Source organism: Hibiscus syriacus, unplaced genomic scaffold (genome assembly GCF_006381635.1).
Source record: "Hibiscus syriacus cultivar Baekdansim isolate YM2019G1 unplaced genomic scaffold, ASM638163v2 tig00116989_pilon, whole genome shotgun sequence".
NCBI classification, from domain to species: domain Eukaryota; kingdom Viridiplantae; phylum Streptophyta; class Magnoliopsida; order Malvales; family Malvaceae; genus Hibiscus; species Hibiscus syriacus.
The window spans coordinates 271,377-295,153 of record NW_024063508.1 but is presented as its reverse complement, the minus strand read 5'-3'; the positions used below and the strand labels follow the sequence as shown (position 1 = coordinate 295,153).

At 33.1% G+C, this 23,777-nt stretch overlaps 1 long non-coding RNA gene across 1 annotated transcript; it reads left to right on the top strand.

The window, feature by feature from the left end:
• The first annotated feature begins 407 nt into the window (after positions 1 to 407).
• Positions 408 to 1,189, top strand: LOC120193183. Its single transcript, XR_005522844.1, has 3 exons — positions 408 to 677; positions 874 to 922; positions 1,018 to 1,189. It is a non-coding gene; the product is annotated as an uncharacterized LOC120193183 (long non-coding RNA).
• The last annotated feature ends 22,588 nt before the right edge of the window (positions 1,190 to 23,777 follow it).

The following is a 23,777-nucleotide window of genomic DNA, read 5'->3' as shown; positions in this document are numbered from 1 at the left end:
AAAATTACATATTCCAGGGACCAAAATCGAAGCAAACCCATAAACATGTGTGGGATTAAAATAAAAAATTCAAAAACAGCATGTTAAATGTCTAATAAATAAGAAATTTAATAAAACTAAGCCTAGGAACTAAAATAAAAAGCGCGCAAAAATCAGGTGACCAAACTCATAAACTTCAAAAATCACGAAATAGGGCTAAAATAAAACATGATGAAAATAAGGAGCTCAAATTAAAAAAATGAAAGTTTCATTTAGTAACTAAAATATAAAAATACATAACTCGGATGACCTCTTACATGATTAGCCTATGCGCTAAATTCAGGAATCCATAATCCCTCTAAAACAATATCGTTTTGAGGAGTTTAAATACCTCTCTTATGTGATTTTCGACCGAAAACCCTCTTTCCTCCTCACTTTTCCTTTCGGCCGCTCTCCTTTCTTTTTCCTCTCATATTTTTTTTTCTTTTTCATTTTCTTCTCAAAATCCTCCGGCCCTGACGAAATCTACCGGCCCTGACGAGGGGCTGGTGACCCACTAAAAATAAAACTACCCTTTCCTAACTCAAAATCGAGACACAAATCACCTAAAATAACACAAACCAACCCCAAAAGTAAAAGAACAAATCACCTTCAATGCTAGACCAAGCCTCCTCGTTGCTGGGGAAGTAGAACCCAAGGTAAGTTCCCCACTTTTCACTCTTGCTTTTGAAGAAACCGAATGCCCCTCACTGTTTTTCTTTCATTTCCCCCTAAAACTCTCTATTTTTATCATTATTTTTCTTTTTCAAAAACACGAATCTTCTCCGAATGCTCTCCTCATTTTTCTCTTTCCTGTTTGCTTTTATCTTTGAATCATTTGTGTGTTTGGTGAAGCTTGATAGAGAAAATGATGATGGATTGATAGTGGGGGTGTGTTCGGCTGGTAAGAAAATCCGAGTTTTAAGGATTTTATCAATTTTTTTTGGTTTTGGTGTTTGGTTAGGTGCAAACTGACATCTTGTTTATTGTTTTCACTAGATGCGAGATGATGATGTTAGTACAGTGATGATGATGAGAATAGACGGTCAGAACAGTGGCGGCGGTGGGAGAAGCTCTTGGCTGCGGTGGCTAGAGCTAATGAATAGTTAGGGTTTCAACAAACCCTAATTAAGTTAGGGTTTGGGCCTATTATGTTGGTCTTGAAGGTTGATTCGGGCCAGACTATAATTGGGGCCCAATTTGCTTTGTTGGGCATCCTGAGTTGTATTTGGGCCCACTTTTGGTTTGTAAAGCCTGTAAAAATAATAAAAAATTAAAAAAAAACATATAAAAAATAAAAATAATAATAGAAATAATAATTGTTATAATTAATATTAATTAAATAGACAAAACCCCGGCAAAAACGAGTGTCGACACCTCTAACAAAGGATATTGTCAAAAAGAATGATGAAAATGAACCACTACAACCTTAAAGAAAGAATACACTGAAACAATCTCTAAAAGATGAAAGAAAAATAAATTTCACAAAGAAAGTACTCAAAGAGTATTCAATATTATTGATAATCAAAGAAAACTTTTTTTACAATGTGTGAATGCATCTTTTTATAGGTTAAAGAAAGAAATAATTTAATACATTGAAGGATAAATTATACTTTAATTAAAATGTTAAAAATATAATTGTGCAAATGAAGATACTTATTTTCGTCGGAAAAATCATTTCAAATTTCTTTTCCCCTTTATTCTTATTTTATTATTTTATATATGATTATATCAATATTTATTAGTGTTATTATTATTACTATGATTATTTATCATCAATGTTATAGAATGGTGGAGTAGATGAATTTAATTTACTTTAGTTGCTTGGGGATTGAAATCTACAGATGAAACCTTTTGATTTTCAATGACACCCAAACTATAATAGGTTCTTCTCGATAAGCTTAAGAAATCTTTAATCTGTATACTCAAAATTAATAAAGTATCATCATAAGATAAGTGTAATAAAGTTGAGTTATTCCGTTGAAGTATTTGGTTATAAAGTTAATTCAAAAGCCTGACTTTATGAATAATTTACATTCAAACCATGACATTGATCAAATACTTGGTAATTTGGTGTTTGCTCCATTGTGGTTATCATGTCGAAAGTTTTGTAACCAGATGAATCATTCAGCTACGTCAAATAAAGCAGACAAAATTAAATTTAGTAAATTCAAGGAAACGAAAAGGTTTGAGGTTTGAATTATTAAGGAGTTTCGGTAAAGATAGACTAAGGGATGTTGAGAAACACCTATTATAGTCAACATCACACAAGCATTCGGGAATTTTGTTTTTAGACCAATGTTTTTGTACTGCCTCTACTAAATGATTTCATGAAGCATGAACAAACAAAAGATTTTAGAAAACCAAAATATAAGCGTTCTAAAAGGTCTAGTAACAAAATACACTAGTTGTTTCATTTTGTCCTCAGTCAATTGGAATGTTAAGCCGAGATAGAGGGACATGTCACAATGTTTGTAAGGATCGAGAAAGGAATGACATCTTGATGATTGAAACCATAGGAAAATAAGAAACCAACCTGTTGATCTTAACACTTGTCAAAGGGCTATAATTTTTTTATTAAAAATGTTTATTTATTTGATATTCATTGAATTGTTGACTTGTTTCAATTGAAAGCCTGAAGAAAAGGACATTGTTTTTGTTTTATTAAATTCTTTCATTATTCTAAATTCTAAAAATAATAGAAAGGAGAAAAAAAGTTATCAAATAGGAGAATCTCTCGATAATTAAGAAGGTCCTTGAAGCTTATTAAGCTTAATATGCCTCAAATGGAGAAGTGAGACATCAAATAAAAGCCAAAGTAAGAAAATAAGCGATGCAGGAGAAATAAAGACATTCTCCAATTTTCAAACAATAAATTCTAAAAGATCAAAATACTCAAGAATAAAGCTTCTCACACTTCTTTGTGATGTTTTAAACATCAGTAATCGATCAAGAAACAAACGATAGTCTTAATAAGAAGGGCCATGATTTATTTCGAGATTATCTAATATCTCAACCCATAGGAAAAACTCGATGCATTTTTGTTAGAAGTATTAATCACTTCATGAGTGTCCATTTGGTTATGATACCTCGTAAAAAGAAACTCTTAAACACTAGATCAAAATAAGAAAGAATAAAAACCTTTTATAAAAGTTTTGTTGACCTAAATTAAGGCTATTAGTTGCTGATAATTTGCATGAGGATAAGGCCATTCGAAGTAAAAAATGTTCAACACTCGAATAAGAATGATTCATGAAGAATACCCATGTTGGGGTATTACCATAGATCCATATCATGTTAAGATAACCAGATTCAACTTAATAAGAAAATGTGTTGAACCTATATTTTGATATAACAAATAAAGGTAAAATATTTTTGGACTTAATTGAATTTGCTCAAATGATTCAAAAATAATTCAAAGTCCACAAAAATTGAAAAATTCTTTCCAAGTATTTTTGACTTGATCTATACCTTAAATTATGTTTAGAAACTCAAAATAAGTCAAAATATTCAATTATTGGTGTAAGGTTTCCAAGCCCTTTTAAGGTCTCGAAACCTCTGAGGAAGAATGCTCAAAGTTTCAAAAATTTCAGCATGGTTTTGAAACCCCCTCTACCTAGTTTCAAAACCTCCTGACTGGTTTTTATACCCCTTATTTCAAAAACCCCTCTACACCCCTTGTTTCAAAACCCCCTGCCTGGTTTCAAAAATCCTTATTCAAACGATCACATTTTTTAAGAGGGTTTCAACACCCTCTCTAGTGGTTTCGAAACCACTGTGTAGAAATGATCAAATTGAGGGGATTAAAGGATTCCAACGGCTCCAAAATATCCCAATGGCTAGAAATAGACACAAGTGTAATACCCCAAATTTTGGTTTATGACCAAAACAAAAAATTAGAAAGTTTAGTGGCCAAAGTATAAAATTAGGAAAATTTTAAGAACCAAAGTGGCAATTTCCAAAAAAATTATTTCATAAATGAATAGTTCACCCCTAAGAATGACGTTTTTGTGGGAATCAGATTCTTGATCCAAAATTTGTATTAAAAGCAAGAAAGTGTTAAAGCCCGGTAAAAAAATTTGGTAAATCGGATCGAACATAAGAGTCTGTTTGTTTGGCTGTAATTGGTTTTCCGGAAAATGAATTACTGGAATTTGAATTACTGGAAAATGAATTATTGGAATTTGAATTCTGGAAAATGAATTACATTTCTGGAAAACGTTTTTCGGAAAATGTTTTCAGTAAAATGAATTACTTTTTTTCTGAAAAACATCTGGAAGACGTTTTATGATGTTTGTAAGATGTTATTTAAACCTTTTTTCCACTAGTTGAAGAGTTTTTTAAAAATTATTTATTACAAATATTAAATACAATAAATAATATTATTTATCATAAAAAATTTTTATTATTAAAAATAATTTATTTATTATTAAATAGTATTTTTATAATTTTATTAATAAAAATATTTTTTTTATATTTTAGTGAAATAAAAATATTATAAATATTATAAATTATTTATTAAAGTAATAGTATTATATTATATTTTAAAAATATTAATTAGTATATTTTAAATATCTTTATTAAAATATTATTAAAATATATAAATAATATTATTCATTATTAAATATAAATTTTTTATTATATTATTAAAAAAAAATATAATATCTTATATTATTATATAATTGATTTTTTATATAATATTAAAAATATAATATATTATTATATATATTAATAAATTAATAAATAATATTTTGATGAAAATGATATTAAAATATTTTATTATTATTAAATTCATAAAATAAAATTATTTTGAGTATTTATTCTTTGAAGTGAAAAGTTCGGAAAATGACTTACGGAAAATGAATCCGTGAGTCATTTTCCAGAAAACAAAAAGGAAATTTTGTTACTAGGAAAATGAATTACGTTCAGGAAAACCAATTATGTGAAACAAACACTTGAAAACATTTTCCAGAAAACGAATTACGTGAAACAAACACGGGAAAATATTTTCCGGAAAACAAATTACGTGAAACAAACACGGGAATTCGGGGAAAACCAATTCCGTAATTCCAATTACGGTAAACAAACAGACCCTAAATTTTGACAAAATTTGAAGGACATTAAATTAAACTTAGAAATATTATTTCCACATTTTAAAATGATGGAAAATGATATAGATCATTTGATTTGAGAGTTTATTTCCATCTTCAATTTGAATAGTTGGATGAAAATGGCAAGATTGAAAATTTTGGAAAGTTGCATGAATAAAGTTGTCAAGGGTATAATATTTTGTTTATATTTGATTTGGGAAGATGATAAGGGACATGTGGTTTGGTATGGATGTAATTATCAAGTTTCATTAATGATAAAATTATCATTTCCTAATTAAATGAATTTTAAATTCATTTAAGCTTAATAAATGACAAATTAACATGAAATTAATCAAAATTTCATGACAATTGTGCTCATCTTTCTCCATTACAGACGTAATTCCCAACCCTAGGTAAGAGAAATTTTATTTTTCATTTTTGAGCAATTTCCTTTGTATTTTGGATCAAACCGTGAAATAGAAAATTGTTATATTCTAAAAATTTTATCATTTATTACCATTATTGCATGCAAATCTTGCTTGAATGCTAAGTTCCCAAAATTTGGGGTTTATGTTCATGTTAGATTTTAATGAATTGATGATGGATTTTAAGGCTATTGAGGCGTTAGAATCATTTCCAAGCTTGTTTGATGATTAAAACCTCTTAGAAATGCATAAGTGAGTTTCATCCTGAACCCTAAAAGTAGGGGAAATTGTGATTTAATGAAATTGAGTTAGGGGGTTTGATTCTAGAGTTTTTGAAATGTTGAATAGAGGTTGATTTCATGCTAGAATCAATTGAAATCAAGTGAAAATCATGGAACCCTATCTTTGGAGTATTCGGCCTATGCATAAAAATGTGAGAAAAATTATGGAAAAATTATGTAGGGTTAGAAATGAAGTGGTAAGTATTCTACAAGCCTTAGAAAAATGATAGGACCATTTTATAATTTTGCAAAAGCTGGGGGACTAATAGTTGTTGTACTATGATGGAAATTATTGTTTGAGTGTTGAAATTGATGATAGAATGTGAAATTGGATCATTTTGGAAGCTTGGCAAGTTTGGTAAGTAATATAGAAAATTTGAATAGTTTGGAGGGTTTAAAGATGATTTTTAGAATGTAAGTGAATTAGGTTGGTAATTATTTCAATGTTGGAATTTTTGTATGGAAATTTAATTGGGTAAAATGGTGAAGGGCCATTTTACATAAATGTGAAAAGTATGTATGAATTTTAAAAGAATTCATAATTTTTGAAGTAATTTATATTGAATAAGTTTCAAATATATTTTATGGATGGTTATTATTGGAGTTTACTTATGTTAGTACAATACTAACATATGTTTTCAATATGTATTTGTGATTTTATATAGATCTGATTGATCTCATGATCGAAGTGAATAAAGATCGAGGAACAAGTTTAAAGCTTAGTGAGGCTAAATATTTTGTTATATATAAAGTGTCAAGGTGTGTGCAATGCATGTATAACATTAAACATGGATGTTTTATACATTATTAGGAAGACTTGCGATGCGCCTACATTGTTTATATTTGCAAGATGTTTATGTCATTTATCATATATTTGACATGTTTCAAATATGTCAAAAGTTGAACGTAAAATGCATTGATCACTAATGTATATATGTATATGTTATGCCACGAATCTTATTTCAGGTATGAACTGCCCAATCTTAAGTATATTGATATACATTTCCATGGATGAAATAAACAATAGACTATATGCCTAAGTAAGTCATTGAGGGCAGGGTATAATTGACACACCATAGAGTCCAGTAGCAGACATCATATTTGGGATTGCACTAAAGGATAACTAGTGCATATGGTGGGCACGACCTTATGTGTCATATTCGGGCTAGCACTACGGTGCATATATTTGACTTGCATACATAGTATCCTCATATGTTTATATTTTGGGCTATGGTTTATTGGTAATATAGTTTTATATGTGCTTATTATCATGTTTATTATGGTAGCCTGATGGTTATAGAGGTAAGGTGATCATACAACATTATATAATGCCATTTAATTACATGCATGTGATGTATTGCACTGTTTATTATTTTTAATTGCCTCACTAAGTATACACTTAGCGTGTGATGATTTTCTCGTGTAGGTAAAACGTAGGATTAGGAGTTAGGAGTACTTATCAACCTCAACTATCGAGGAGTATATTTACAACATCATTAAGACATCTTTCGATGTGCTTTTGACTTAATTAGTGGCATGTACTTATAAAATGTCCTAGTTGCTCTGTTAGACTATTTATAAAACTTGTAACGGTTAAACCAAGTCTGCTTTACTATGATTATTACTATATAGTATTAACAATATGATTGGATGTTTTTATATTAAATTATGTTTTAAAATATTATGTGTTGATTTTATGTGATTAAGTATTTTATATTAATAGTATTAACTTGGTAACATTTTAAAGAAACAAAATTTTACCCAGTTCGGTTTAAGATATGTTTTAAATAATTGATGTGACATGTTTAACTCGTATTAGTATATGTATACAGGTTATGGGTGTTACAACAAGCTCATTCAATCATATAAAAACAACCCAAAGACACTTGAAGAAGGTGACTACACCTATCCAAGCTTAGAGATCAAGAGAAAAGAGTCGTCATTCTTATTTCCTTCATATTTCTCATGTACATAAGTGCATAGAGATGAATTGCGTATCTTTTATATATATGCTTATGAGTTTCATCCTTCTAAACACCTACCTAGAGAGGTCTTCTTGTTTACACAAATTATCCTTTGTTGAAAAGGGGAGTGATTCTAGTTTAGCCTTGATAAAGAAAAGAATTGTAAAGGTTGCTCTTGATCCTAAAAAAAGAAAGAACAAATTAGAGATTTTGTTAGAAAATCCTTAGTGTGGAGCTAAGGTAGTGGATATATACTTGGCTGAGAAGTCGAACCACTATATATCGTTGTGCCAATTTTTCTATCTTTTATTGCTTCCATACTAAATATTTTAAATACCAATTCACCCCTCTTGGCGGTTTTTGATTGATCGATCAAGACTAACAATTGGTATCAGAGCGGGTTACAATCAACAGTTTAACAACCTTGTGATGATCCTAGAAGCGCTTTATCAATTTCTTATTCAACCAGAAAGATGGCTTCAACCTCCTACTCCTTTTACATTGAAGTCTCACAACAGGTCAACAAGCCACCATATTTTAAAGGAGCTAATTATACCTATTGGATGAATAGGATGATGCTCTTAATTCAAGCTAATGATCTAGGAACTTGGAGCTCTATCTTGATGGGTCATTCTAATCTGAATAGAGCTATGGCAGAGTGGAGTGAAAAGAGAAAAAAGAGCTCCAACTCAATGCTAAGGCCATGCACATTTTTGTGTGTGCATTAGGCCCAAATGAATATGGAATAATCTCCTCTTGTTCAAATACCAAAGAAATTTGGAACAAACTCCGAGTTACTCATGAAGGAACTGATGAAGTGAGGGAAACAAAATCGGTATTCTCAACCATAGCTATGAGAATTTTAAGATGAAATCGAATGAAGAAATCAAAGATATGACGAATAAATTTTTCGTGAATATCAATGGTCTCAAGGGATATGGAGAAATCATCCTTAATAAAAAGTTTGTGAGGAAGATGATTTACTCTTTTCTAAAGTTTTGGAAATCGAAGAAGAGGATGACCATCGAAGTAAAAAACCTAAAGCCTCTCAATCTTGATGATCTTATTGGTTCCTTGCTCACTCATGAGTTGATGGTAAAAGAAGAGAAGCAAGAAGAGGAAAAGAAAAAAGAATATAAGAACAAGAAAAAGAAGAAGGTAAGAATCTCATTCAAATCCACCAATGAGAGTAATCAAGACTCAAGAGAAGAGGTGGATGAAGATGAAGAGATGACCAAGCTCTTCAAAACATTCACGAGATTCATGTCTTCCAAAAGAAAAGAAGTGAAGACCGAATCGAGTAAAAAGAAGTCCCCCTGTGTGCTTTGAGAGCCAAAGAATGGGACATGTCAAATATGAATGTCCTCTCTTAAATTGGAAGGGATCAAGCAAAAAGAAGACATCTGTAGCAGCTTGGAGTTATAAAGAGAACTCTGATGATGAAGATGAAGTTTCCAAATTATGTCTCATGGCTATCGAAGAAGATTCAAGGGTAACTTCTAATTCTAGTGATTTAAATTTTTATTCATTTAAAGAGTTACAAGATACCTATGATGAATTGTATTTAGAATTTGAGACCATAAATTACAAATTTAATAAATTAATTTCTAAATTTCAAGTTGAAAATGATTTGGTTTTGAAAGCAAAATTAGATTTTAAAAAACAAAATGAAATTTTTGAAAAATAATTTTGAGTTTTCAAAAGTCAAAGTTGAAGATTTAGAAAAAGAAAATCTTGATTTTAAATTTAAGCTTCAATGCTTAACAAAAGAAAAAGAAATAATTTCTCAAAACAATCCATAATGTTTAAAAATGGCAAAATGCTCAAATTGCCATTTTCATGGTTACAAGAAACATACTAGTCCTTTAAAAATTAGAAAACATTATAAAATTAGACAAGTATGGGTTCCTAAGGAACAAGGGACATTAGTACTAATAATCTAGGATCCAAAGAAAATTGAATACCAAAATCAAAATAAGTGTCACTTGTAGGCGTGCGAGAGCAATGATGACAACAGTGAAGACATTCAAATGCTCTAGCCACACAAGATGAAGAATGAGTATCCTCTAAGCTTAACATTTTTTATTTTGAATAGTTAATTGCCTATTTTTTTATGCATTGGTAAACATAAATGATTTTGATAGAACATTAATCATAATAATTTTTGTAAAATTATTTTTAAATCCCTAAAATTTTCTTAAATTTTTAAAACGAGTCTTTTAAGTTCAAATTATATTAAAAACATTATTCAAAGACTTTATAATAATTTTCAAAGTCTTATATTTCTCTAAATGTCAAAAAATAACTTTTTAGACAAGTATTGACTAGAAGTTTTGAAACTTCTTCAACAGGTTCGAAACTTTCCAAGATAGAAGCCCAAAAAGTTTTTATACTTTCCTATAGTTTCGAAACTATCTCAAGAGTTTCGAAACTTTGGGTCCAACGATCATATTTTTCAATTCCTCCTTCGAAGAGTTTTAAAACATTCACCATAGTTTCAAAAATTTGTGTGTAGGTAGCATTAATGCGCGAGTTTAATGCTTCAAACGGCTCTAAACTCCCTCTAACAACCCCAAACGACTAAAAATCAATGAGGTCATATAAAAGGGGTCTTGAAACAACCAATAAAAGACAAGAAAACTATTCCAACAATCAAAGAGCATTTAGAGCCAAATTTGTAATCAATTTTTATCTTTCTTACATAGAACACTATTCCATTCATTGTATTATTCATCCTAAGTGTTCTTGAGTGTGTGAGAGTTTTAATTTTCAAAGATTTTATCTTATGAGGATATTCAAAAGTTTGCTTCTTTGTAATTTCTTCTTAGAAAGGGTTGTGCACTTAAGACTTTGGGGTATAAGTCTAAGTGTGTTGTAAGGTTACACTTTGTCCTAAAATGTTAGAAACAATTAGTGGATTTTTTGAAATCCTTAGTGTGGAAGCTACGGTAGTGGATGCAAACTTCATTGAATAAGTTGAACAACTTTAAAATTACTTGTGTCAATTTTTCATTTTCTTAAAAAAAACTTCCATAATTTTTCAAATTGTCATTTCATCCCCTCTTGGCCATTCCATTGATTAGATTGACTCAATAATTGATATCAGAGCTAGTCTCATTGGAAGGTTTTACCATCTCTTGAGAATATCTTAGAAGATTCAACATATCTTTCAAGTCATCCATGACCTATACATCAAGTTTCGACGGCATCAATGATTCATATTCTATCAACAAACCTCTTTTATTCAATGGAGCCAACTATATTTATTGGAGGAATAAGATGATACTATTCATCCATCTAGTACCTATAGTAGATTTATTACTAGGCCTTTGGATGGATCACCTATTATCTCACCATCCTTGACATAGTTGTATTCTCTTGGGTAAGAGACTTCCCTTTCTTCAAAGGTTGGATTCTCGAGAACATCGTGAGTTTCCTCATTTTTTGTTTCTTCATTTGATGGTGGTTCTCCAACGTCAAGTCTAACGTCATTTGCTTTTACAATACCTACGTCATCATCAACACAAGAATCCTTCCTCGGAAGGTGATTGTCATCGAAAACAACATGTATAGACTTTTCTACCACTAAAGTTCTTTTACTAAATACTTGATAAGCTTTAGAATTTAAGGAATAACCCAAAAAAATTCCTTCATCACTTTTAGCATCAAATTTGCCAATATTTTCTTTACCGTTGTTTAAAACAAAACATTTACATTCAAAAGGATGAAAATAACTAATGTTAGGATTTTTATTTTTGAAAAGTTCATATGGAGTTTTCTTTAAAATTGGCCTAATCATTTCTTGGTTTATAACATAACAAGCGGTATTTGTGGCTTCCGCCCAAAAATATTTTGGCAAATTATTTTCACAAAGCATGGTTTTAACCATTTCTTATAAAGTTCGATTTTTCCTCTCAACAACTCCATTTTGTTGAGGGGTTCTAGGCTGAAAAATTATGGTAATACGTTAGAATTACAAAATCAGTAAATCCAAGATTTTTAAATTCAGTACCGTGATCTCCTAACATAGTTATGGAGTAACCTTTTCGTTTTGGATTACTTTTGAAAATGTGATGAATTTTTCTAATGCTTCATCTTTAGTACTTAAGAATAGAACCCAAGTATATCTATAATAGTCATCTACCAATACAAAGCAATATTGTTTTCCACCCAAGCTAATAGTCCTAATTGGCCCAAAAAGATCTATATGGATCATTATAATACTCTACTAGTTGATACGTCATTAATGGATTTAAAGGAGGTTCTTTTGTGTTTTCCTTTAGCACATGCATCACATATTTTATCATTATCAAATTTTAGCTTTGGCAATCCTCTTACTAAATCTCCTTGAATTAGTCTTTGTAAAACACTCATGTTAGTGTGCCCTAGTCTCATATGCCATAACCAACTATCATGTTCATCCTTAGCAACTAGGAACAAGTTAGTCATATTTATTGTATCTAAATTCACCATGTAAATGTTTCCTATTCTATCACCAACAAGCATAATCTGATTAGATGCAATGTCAACAATTTTACAACCATTTGTTTCGAGTAAGACATTGTATCCTCTATCGCATAATTGACTAATACTCAATAGATTATGCTTTAACCCATTCACGTATAACTTTTTCTATTGTATGAAAGAGGTATTACATATAGTACTATACATTCAATGTAACCTTTGAGTTGTCACCAAAGATTACCACTCCGTTTTTTTCGTTAAGCTCTATAAACGGCTCTTGTCTCCTCTGTGTCTTGAGCATCCACTATCAAGGAACCATGAATTTTAACTTGTATTTTTCACCTTGTAGCAATGCTTTTCCTACAAACATAGTTTAATTTTATTTTTGGTACCCAATTTATTTTGGGTCCATATTCATTAGTTTCTAAAATCCTAGTCCCCTTGGGTATCCATTTGTGTAGGATATCATTATCTTTAGTAGCAATGAGTTCTTTAGGAACCCATATATTTCTATCTATTTTATCATTAGAGGTTCTTTGGGGACCTCTATGATTGTATTTTTTAAAACTTTTTCTAACAAAGTTGAATTTTGAACTTTCTCCATTTTTAAAATGTTTTGGTCCAACTTATTGAAAGAAGCTTTAGGATCATCAATTTCTTTTTTATGATCGTCATGAACTCTTGAAAGTAAGTTATGCAACTCAATATTTTTCTTTTAAAAATATTCGATTTTGATTTGCAATTCTTTAATTTTACTTTCAAGATCATTGTTGCTCTTAGATATGAGATCATTTTCGTTTTTCAATTTTGAAATATCATTTTTGTGTTTCAAAAATAATTTCTCATAATCCGAAGCCAACCCAGTATACTCCTCTACTAACTCATCAAAAGAATAATCTTCAAAATCAAATGAGTTAGAGGTTACCTGAGAATCTTCCCCGGTGGCCATCAAGCACATGTTTACTACTTCTTGTTCCTCTTCATTTGATGATTCATCATCACTCCAAGTAGCCACGTGTGCCTTGTGCTTCCTCTTGGATTGACCTTTTTTTGTTTAATTGCGGACGATTGTATTTGACATGCCTGGGTTTTTTGCATTCGTAGCAAATGATCGGGTCCTTCTCTTTTGGTTCATTTTTGAAGCCTTCATTTCTTTTGAATTTTCTTCCTCTATTGGGCTTCATTAATTTTATGAATTGTTTGTAAAATAATGTCATTTCCTCGTCATCTTCATCTTCATCCAAATCACTCTCATCTTTTGTAGATTTGAGAGAAACTCCAGCGTTTTTCTTCTTCTCCGTCTTCTTCTTTGTCTCATCCTTCTACTCGAGATCTACCTCATCTTGAATCATCATTTCATGCGTGAGGAGAGAACCTATGAGTTCATCGAGAGTTAGAGACTTTAAGTTTTTAGCTTCGATGATCACCGTCTTCTTCGATTACCAGGCTTTAGGAAGAGAATATATTAACTTCCTCACAAGCTTCACATTTGGAATGATCTCTCCATATGATTTGAGACCATTGAAAATCACAAAAAATCTATCCGTCATAGCTTTGATATCTTCATCCAGTTTCATCCTGAAATTTTCATAGCTATGAGTTAGAAGACTAATTTTAGATTCTTTTACCTCGTCTGTGCCTTCATGAGTGACTTGTTTATCACATATTTCCTTGGCGGTTGTTCAAGATGAAACTCTCTCGTATTCATCTAGTCCAAGAGCACAATTATTATATGGATAGCCTTTGAGTTGAGCTGGAACATTCTTGTCTCTTATTCAGTCCACGATCTTGAATGAGTGGAATGTATAGTGTATTCGTCTTCCAAAATATTCCATGCTCCCATGTCACATGCTTGAATGAAGTACCTTAGTCTATTCTTCCAATAAGCATAATTAGCTCTATTGAAGAATTGAGGCTTATTAACGGGCATTGAATCAAGAACGAAGTCGAAGTTTGAAGTGGAGGTCATTGATGACTTGAATATCGATATAAATCTTCCCAAATCGACTCAAGAGGTGGTTAAACCTTCAAATCATTGTATCCCTGATATCAATTATTGAGATAATCGATCGATGAATTGGCCAATAGGGGGTGAATTGGCAATTAAAAATTTTGGTGGAAGTTTTTGCAGAAAATAGAAAATATTTGCACAACAATTTAGAGTGGTTCGACTTTCTAAACCAAAGTCTACGTCCACTACCTTTGTTATACTCCCTCAAGAATTATACCCCAAATTCTTGAGAACCTCTCCCCAAAGAGAAGAATACAAATTTCGCAAATTACAGAAAAACCCTCACAAGGTAAATTGTTTGCCAATTCTAGAACAAGAAAGAACACTCAAGAATAATACAATTGAGTACAAGTAGTGTTCTTGAAAGAAAAATGAATATTGAATGAAACTTTGGCTTGAATTGCTCAACTTGATGTTTAGGCTTTCTCTTTGTTTCTCGCACAATTGTTATTGATCAATGGCTTCAAAACATTTTTATATACACCTTTGATCACTTCTAAATATTGGGGATCATTGGTGAAGTCAACAGAGCCCTTATAGTGTGAAAACCATTAAATAAATAGTTGAGAGCGTGTGTGTATCGGTACACTCTCAAGGTATATCAGTATACTATCGTAAAATTCAATATTTCGACTGTTATAAACTTAGTGTATCTGTACACTTGGGGTGTATCGGTACACTAATTGCATCGATGTTTTAAAAGCCAGAGTGTATCGATGCATAGGATGTGTATCGGTACACAAAATGCATTCGATGTTTTAATAAAATAGGATGTATCGATTCATGGTTGTTCATCGATACATAAATAGCTTCGATGTTGGGTGTGCATCGATACACTAAAGAGTGTATCGGTACATCCCCTCCTAAAAATAATTTTGGCTTGATTAGGTTCGATACTTTGTAAAAATTGTTTCAAAAATATTTTAAGTTTGAAACACAATTTTACACTTAAGTAAGGATTGAAAATGACTTTTGAAAAACTTGGAGTAATATTTTGATATTCGAATAATTTAATCGAATATACTTCAAAAATGATTATAACTCTTAAATTTCAATAACACTTAATTTGTTATATCGAAACATCAAAATGTTTCAACATTGACTAATATCCAAATTGATGAGTTGCTTCAGTTGGCTTACTATTATTTAAGGTTTCGGCCACCAAATTTCATTTCTTTCTCGATCCTTTTGAACATTGCAACATGCCCCTCTTTCTTGGCTTGGTATTTTATCGGATGCAGACAAAATGACGAAACTAGCATAATCAATTACTAGAACCTTCTATTTCGGTTCTCTGAAATCTTTCATTTGTTCACGCTTCGTAGACTCCTTTAACAAAGGCAGTGCCGAAATATTGATCTAAAAATAAAATTCCTGAGTGCTCTGTGAAATTGACTATAACAAGTGTTCCTTAACTCCCTTAGTCCATCTTTACCGAAACTCCTTATTGATTTAATTTGCCATTTTTTGGCTAGCTGAATTCACTTTATTGATATATATATAGATAATATATATATATATATTATAATTGTCTTTATCGGATAGATGAAGGGTTCATCTCATTACAAAGTCTTCAACTTAACATTGTAATGGAGCAAACACCGAATTACCAAGACTTGAGCAATGTCATGGTTTGAATGTAATCTATTCAAAGTTAGGCTTTTGAGTTTTCCTCTATAACTAATTGCCTTACTGGAATAGCTCACTTTATTATATGCATATATAATTACATTCTGGTATACGAATTCAATTTCTTAAGCTTGTCAAGAAGAACCTGTTATAATCTAGGTGTTGTTGAAAGTCAAAAAAATCTCATCTTTAGAGTTCAATTTCCAAGCAATTGACCTAAACTAGATTCACCTACTCGACTATTACATCTGTAAAGATCATGATCATCATTGAACGTCCTCAAAAAAGGTATAGTAATGCCAACGCAAGGGATGCCCCATGTTGTCTGCTCCTATGCATACCTAATATCAAGCATCTTGTTCATTCCCTTATGAGAGAAGGCTATATCGTCCCTGCAAGAGAAGGATATTGTGTTCGAGTGTGTCATCTGGAGTAAGGTTAAGGGACGTTGTTTTGCTAATTTTTAATCATGTCACTTTTTCAAAGATTTGTAACTCTGAATCATTTATAGAGTTTTTTTAATTAAATTTGATTCAATGCTCATCATCTTTAAAGTAGCATAAATTCATTTAAATATCCTTACAAAAAGAAATATGAGAAAGTTAAAAAAAAAGTTCAATCAAGATACTGTAAATGGAATAAAGACTTATTAGGATGCCCTATTATTCCTAGATTGTTAAGTGTCTAATTGGATTAGGGCCTTCATCTGCATTTGCTCCCCATTTCTCAAACAGTTCACTTGCCATGGCTCCTTTTGATGTACCCTCAAACGCACAAATGTTTTCTTCGGGAGTGTCCTTGCTATCATCCTTTTTTATGAGACATCTCTTATTAGTTAATGTGAATGTTATAAAAAAAAGAAAAATAAAGTGAATTATACAAAAATGCATGATGCATGAAGTTTTTAGGCATTGATCCAAAAACGTGTTTGTTATTATAAATAATCTTAATTGGGACAAAAGTGTCTTAAGAGAAAAGAACATCCTAAATGTATATTCTGACTAAGTCTTTTAGACCCCGAACAGTTTCTAACAAGTTGATTAGTCTTTCACATTCGTCTGTCATCAGTTGAATACCCTGTCGAACCACGCTAGCTTCTCTCGCTAAACCATACAAGTATTGATCTTGTTCTTTTTGTACTTGTTCCAAGAAATCTAAAATGAATGCATTTCTAGCTTTCACCCTTTGCTGATCCTGTTCCCTAACGAAAATGCCATTGGAGCCCTCCATCGATAGGAACTATCTGAAAATGGCCTCCAATTTCAGCTATCATTTTTCCATCTTGTTCTTGTTGTCTTTGAAGGGACTCTCCAGGTCAGTAACCGTTTTCTCATCCTCCCTTGCAACATTTTCCAATCCTTTTTTGAAAAGTTGACTTTTGATGTGCTTGGTGTAAATCCGGTCTATTATGAGTCCTTCACAATGCAAAAGAGTGATATACTCTTCGATTGTGGGCACCACGTCTCTTTGATTGAATGTGGCACATAGTTTCCTTGCAAATTGTCTCCCTTTTCCTTATGAGTCTTTCTGACCATAGCCAGACCTGTGTTTTTCACCTCTTTATTAAAACCCTTTATCCAGTAATGCAAACTATTTTGTTTAATGAACACGTTTTTGTGGATCAACACCTCTTTTGAATGATGTAAATGAAAAAATAAATAAAAAAACAAAATGAAAGGAAAAAGTTAGTGAGATAAGGATAATAAAAAATAATAATGAAATTCTTACCCCACATGATATCTAACCAACATGCTTTAATTTTTACCTATACATGTTTTCTACCCCGCATGCTAATTTTAAGCAAATCATAACCGCATATTTGTCTAGTTCGCATGTTTTGAACATAAAGTAAAGCAAAAAATAATTCAAGACAACCTAAGTTTTGAAATGGGGTTTAGAGGTGGGCTCTAATTCCTTACAGTCTCCCAATTTAGGTTCTAAAGAAGGTACCCGAGTTCTCCTTGCTGGTGCCCTCTTGGGCTTGCCAAACCCTCAGTCCTAAGCCCACTACAAGCTTATGCGGACTAAGCTAAACTCGAGATGATACATTACCTTATGTCTATACGGAGAATAAATTCCTATGAAGGCATCGTTTTCACCTCCACTTAAAAGAGTTTAGAGCTTGGGTATAGAGCCAGAAATGAAAAATTTAAAAATCTAAAATCATTGAAAAAAACGTTAGTACACCTATTAATTTGAAAAACAAAATCAAAGATAAGTAAAAAGGATCGAAAAAATTAACTTAAAATTTAAACTTACAATTTTCACTTAAGAAGACGGCTGGAAATTAGCCTTAGCCTGACTCATTTACATGTCCCCAGCTGAGTCGCCAAGCTGTCGCAGCTGTCTTTCGGATGGGTCCCGAATTGAGCTTCGACTTAAATAAAACTAGTTAGAGTCACCACCGATCATTTTAAAAAATATTTAGGTTGATCGAACACCATCTTACCTGATCTGTGTTTTACCAGAAATATGTCAGATTCAGGAGTCGGTTGCAGTCAAGGAATGATTAATACCCTTGAACTGCCCTTTCGGTACCATTTTAATTTGTCGGTTGTCTTAATTGTGAAAATTAAAATTAAAATATTTGATTCAAAGTACTTACCTTTGATCGATTTAAAATTCCCCTAAAAAATAAAAAATGTTAGAGAAAAATAATAACAATAATAAACATTAAATAAATCAAAGATAAAATAAAAAAAATATTAAATTAAGAAAATAAAAAAAAATTCAAAAGTAATAAAATATAAAAAAAATAAAATATAACAAGAAGTAAAAAATATAAAATAATGTTTAAAAATAACAATTAAAAAAATGAAATAAATATGCTAAAATTAAAAAGAAAAAAATGAATAACTAAAGATTTTAAAGGGACAAATTGAAACAAATTGAAATTTATGGATCAAATTGATGCAAAAACAACAACAACAACAACAAAACCCAATTCTCATATGTATGGGGTAAGGGGGAGGTAGGGTAGTAGGCTGCCCCCAACGCCAGGTTGAGAATAGCTTCCGTGAAAGACCTCCGGCAGTCAGAAAATTAAAAATATAGATAAAATGCAATGCATGTATAAATAATTACATAAATACATAGCTAAACAGTATTCATATGCAGTCATTAATATCATATGTGCTTCTGTAATGGGGAGTAATCCCTGCAAAATAATCCCTGCGAAAGAATCTCTGCATATAGACAGAAACCTAAGACCCAGCTAAAATTAACAGAGGAAACATGATGAGAATGATACACATGAGACAACGATAGCAAGCCCAGTTTCTAATCTTTCATAAATACCAATAACAGAAAAGTATAAAAAGTAAAAGTCATGGAAATTACTACAAATGCATTTAAAAGAAGACAAAATGATACACCCTATAGATGTGACCCACACTACTCGACTACCCTAGTCTTAAGCCTCCATAATTTCCTATCATAGGTCATGTCTTCGGTAAGGCCTAAATCCATCAAATCAGATCTCAAGCAGTCATCCCACTTCCGCCTTGGTCGTCCTTTCCTTCTGGCACCGTCGACTGTAATCGACTCTACCCTCCTGACCGCTTCCGACGGTAGTCGCCTAAGGACGTGCCCAAACCACCGTAGTCTTCCCTCCCTCATTTTTCGGAAACAGACACCACCCCTAAGGACATCCTAATAGCAGAGTTTGTCGTCAATCCCACAGAGTCCTACCACATGTCCATCGAAGCATTCTCATTTTTGCGGCCTCTATCCTCTTTACGTGATCCTTCTTGGGTGCCCAACATTCTGATCCATAACAATGCTGGTCTTTGCCATTCTATAAAATTTTCCCTTAAGTTTTTAGAGGCACCTTCTTGTCACACAAAACTCCAGTAGCGGCCCTCCACTTTAGCCATCCCGCCTTTATACGGTGTGTAACGTCATCATCTACACCCTCATCTTTATGTATCATAGACCCTAAGTACTTGAAACAATCCTTTGAGGGAAGAACGTGTCCTTCTATGCATACTTCTACATCTTCATCATTTTGGTTCCCACTGAAGTTTGAACATAAATACTCTGTCTTTCAATATTGATCCTTAAACCTTTTTCTTCCAAAGCAGTCTTCCAGGTAGCCAGTCTGCTATTCAACTCAGATTTTGTTTCAGCCACTAAGACAATGTCGTCAGCGAAAAGCATACACCAAGGTACACCGTCTGGTGTCGCAAAAAGATGTCGTCCATAATCAAGGAAAGATGTAAGGGCTAAGAGCCGACCCCTGGTGGAGTCCGATTTCCACCGGGAATGCCTCGGTGTCGCCAACTGTAGTCCTGACGTAAGTAGTAGATCTACAGTACATATCACGAATCGCCCGGATATAAGCAGTTGGTATCCGTCTCGTTTCCAAAGTCTTCCAGATCGTATCGCGAGGAACGCTATCATAAGCCTTCTCAAGGTCAATGAACGCCATGTGAAGATCTCTAGACTTTTCCCTATATTTCTCCATAAGCCGTCGAAGTAGATGAATCGCCTCCGTGGTAGACCTGTTTGGCATAAAGCCAAATTGGTTTTCCGAAACCCTAGTGACTTGTCTCAACCTAGCCTCTATCACCCTTTCCCATAGCTTCATGGTATGGCTGAGTAGTTTAATACCTCTGTAGTTACCACAACGTTGGGGATCTCCTTTATTTTTATAATTGGTATCACCGTAGACTCTCTCCACTCCTCTGGCATCTTGGCAGTCTCTAAAATAATATTAAAGATGTTGGTCAACCACTTAACTCCCTCATCTCCTAGGGCTAACCACACAGTGATAGGAATTTGATCAGGACCGACAGCTTTCTCCCTTCCCATCTTTCTAAGAGCCATTTTGACTTCCTCAAACCCAATCCTACTTGTAGGGCATCATTGGCCGTAGTATGATGGTCGGCTGACCCAACAACGATATTATCTCTACATGGAGAGGCACCGTCATTAAATAAGCCAAAGAAGTAACTACCCTAAACCCTCTTAATATCATGTTCTTTCGTTAAAGAACACCATTGTTGTCCTTAATAACCTAATGTTACCTAGATCCTTTTTCCTAATCTCCCTACATTTTGCAAGTCTGAAGATGCCATTTTGTCCTTCCTTAGTGTCTAATCTCTTGTACATTTCCTCATATGCCTTATCCTTTGCTTTAGCTACCGTTTTCTTGGCTTCCCGCTTTGCCTCCTGGTATCTTTGTTTAGCTCCCGACCTTTCTTCGTCGTCATTGCATTGAAGAAACTCCTTGAAGCAAGTTTGTTTTGTCTTCACCTTAGTTTGGACTTTCGTCCACCACCACGATTCTTTATGTTCCTTGGCCTTCCCCATCGACAACCCAAGGGTATTTTTGCCTACCTCTCTGATGGAATTTGCCATATTTTCCATAACATATCTGCGTATTTGAGTTTGTAGTTTCAAAACCTGTATTAGACAAAAGCTTACTCCTAAAGTCATCAGTTGTCGCTCCATGTAAGTTCTTCCAGAGGATCCTTTACCCAGTTTAGCCCTCCTATGAGTGCTCGCCCGTTGGGTACGCGAAACACCAAAACCACAATTTGTGTTGTGATGCACATGCCTCTTCAGGGAACACCTTACAGTCAATGCAAGCCCATCGTTCCCGATTTCTAACCAAGATGTAGTCGATTTGGGTACAATGTCCCTCGCTGTGAAACGTAATCAAGTTCGCATCTCTTTTATTAAATAAGGAGTTAGTGATGACCAAATCGTGAGCAGTAGCAAAATCAAGCAACGTACGCCCTCATCATTCCTGCTACCATAACCGAAACCCCCATGAACCCGTCATACCCGTCGATTGCACTACCTATATGGCCATTGAAGTCTCCCCCTATGAAAACTCTTTGGTCCTCCGGAATGCTCCTAAGTACAATATCTAACTGATCCCAGAAGCAACGTTTCCCCCTCCCCTAGGCCAACGTGTGGAGCGTACACTGAAAGGACATTCACCACTTCCGATTCTATAATAACCTTAATCATCATGATCCTATCCCGGTATCTACAAACTTCAACTACATTTTCCTTGAGACTAGAGGATACCAAATACCCACCCCATTTCTAGCGTTATCTCTCCTGAATACCACAACTTGTACCCATTACACACTCTGGCGCGAGCCCCTTTCCACCTAGTCTCCTGAATACATACAAAATCTATTTTCCTATACTAAGTACGTCGGTCAGCTCCAGCAGCCTAGCATTTAATGTGCCTACATTTAACGAACAAACTCTAAGTCTAGTCTCCTTGACACCACTCCGTTGAGCCCTCCCCCTATACGCCCTATAGGATCTAAAAGAATGACATGACCTCAAGTAATCATCTATAATCGAAGCTATGAGGGACTATGAAAAAGAAATCCAAAGAAGAAAGAAGATGCACCAATAAAACGCTAGAGAATTGAGGGTACTAAAAAGCCTAGTTGGTTACTTAATAGGATTCGCTTTTCTAATGGAACAAAATAGAAATGGAGAAAAAACAGAACAAAGAACCTTCAATTATGAGTCAAAGTCGCCGTGGGAAGTTGATTTTCGTAAAAATAACTTTTGTTTTTGAAAAAAAAATAACAGCCGAATTAAAATTAACTAAAGATTATAGAGATTCGAAAACTTTCTGAAAATTAGAAAGGAGAAGACAAGAGGAAAGAAACGCACTGAGGAACGGAAATCAAATGGCTGAGAGAGTAGATCTGGGGATTTGCAGAGCTAAAAGAAAAGAAAGAGAGCAAAAGAATTATTAAATTTATTTTGCGTGAACCGAAGAGGAGTTAAAGGAATTTTCAACAGTTTTAAAGCTGAGAATATTTGAGTTTAGAGAGGAGAAATCAAATCGGAAAAACGCAGGATATGGGCCTGTCCAGTATTAAATCAGACTCTTTCGCTTCTTTTCTTGCCTCCTAAAAAGATGAAAATTTTCTTTCTTCCCAGCGTTGATGCTGGCGTGTATGAGATGATCAAAGTCTCAAATAAGAAATAGAATATGTATAACGAAGAAAACCCAGATCCAGATCTAGATCTTGCATCAAACAGTGAAAGAACAGTTAAGACAAATCAAAGCACACACCTTTTATGTATACATATAAATCTAAACAAAAATCAAAGGAAAGCAGAACACATAAACAAGATATGGGAGATAATCAAAGGAAATCAAAACAAAAGGTTATGAGGTCAATTTGCAAAATATAAGAAATGTAAACAAGGATTAAATTGAATAAATTCAAAATTTAAGGGTAAATTTACAACAGGTGACCAAAATGAATTACACTTCAAACTTATAGGGACTACAAAAATAATTTAAAAATCTTGTATTTGCATTTTAGTCCCTCGATTATAATTACCCAAAAACCCTAAAAAAATCATTTTAAAACAAAACCGAAAAAAAATCTTACAAACCTCCCAACACTCTCATTTCTCCTCAACTGGCCTCAATGGTCGGCCACCACTCCGACGAAGCCTCACTACGCCGACCACTGCTCCAGCCACCGTCTCTGGTGGCCGAAAAAAATTAAAAACACCCCCAAAAAATTGCTCTCATCCCTATAACCTTAAAACCGAGAACCGATTTTCCCAAAAGGCTCCTCATCAGCGGAGATCTAAATCCAAATATTCACTTTTTACCTTAGATTCAATGTCTCCTCGAATTCCCGACGACTTTCCTTTCACGGCGAGATCCCCCAACGCACTCCCGGTGTCGCTCGACGAAATACAATCCTTGGCCTTGTTTTTTTCCTTCCAATTTATGAATTTTTTTCTCTTTGGGATTGGTTACCTCGAATATTTTTGCGTTTGTGGTTGTTTGATTATTCTATGTTTTATGTTGTGGGTTATGGTTCTTCGATTGTTTTTTTGCCCTCATTTCTTCGTGCTTTGTAGGGGCTTTTATAGCCATGTCTGGAGAGACT